Below are 458 nucleotides of genomic sequence, written 5' to 3'. Positions count from 1 at the left end.
CCCAAAAGCTGAGTTTTCTCCCAAGTAATCAAATGTTGAGAGAACCTAGATGCTGAAGAGTTGATTCAACTCTTTAAAGGGCAGACTGAAAGTGAACACTTCATGTGGTATCAGTAGTGCACATTTGGAGGGGAATAGCACCGTGTGTTTGTTTCAATCTACTTCTAAAAAGGTGGTTGTTTAGTTTGGTTCCAGCAGATGATGGTTTGGATAAGATGAGAAGAGGCTGCTTCTCAAGCTGTGTACACGTCGCACCTGCGTCTTCAATGTCCCCTGAGCATGAGAATCCCCAGGTCTCTTATTGAAATCTCAATTACCAAGATATTTCCTGGAGGATCTGGCAGTAAAATCAGTTAGGTAGACTTCCCTCTAGCAACCCTTGTTGTTGTTGTTATGTGCCGTCTAGTCGTTTGCGACTCATAGCGACCCTATGCACAACAGCCCTAAACCCTGCTCTA

The sequence above is a fragment of the Elephantulus edwardii genome, unplaced genomic scaffold (genome assembly GCF_000299155.1).
Source record: "Elephantulus edwardii isolate Elephantulus edwardi_28Jun2011 unplaced genomic scaffold, EleEdw1.0 scaffold00145, whole genome shotgun sequence".
Lineage (NCBI taxonomy): Eukaryota > Metazoa > Chordata > Mammalia > Macroscelidea > Macroscelididae > Elephantulus > Elephantulus edwardii.
This window is presented reverse-complemented; position numbering follows the sequence as displayed.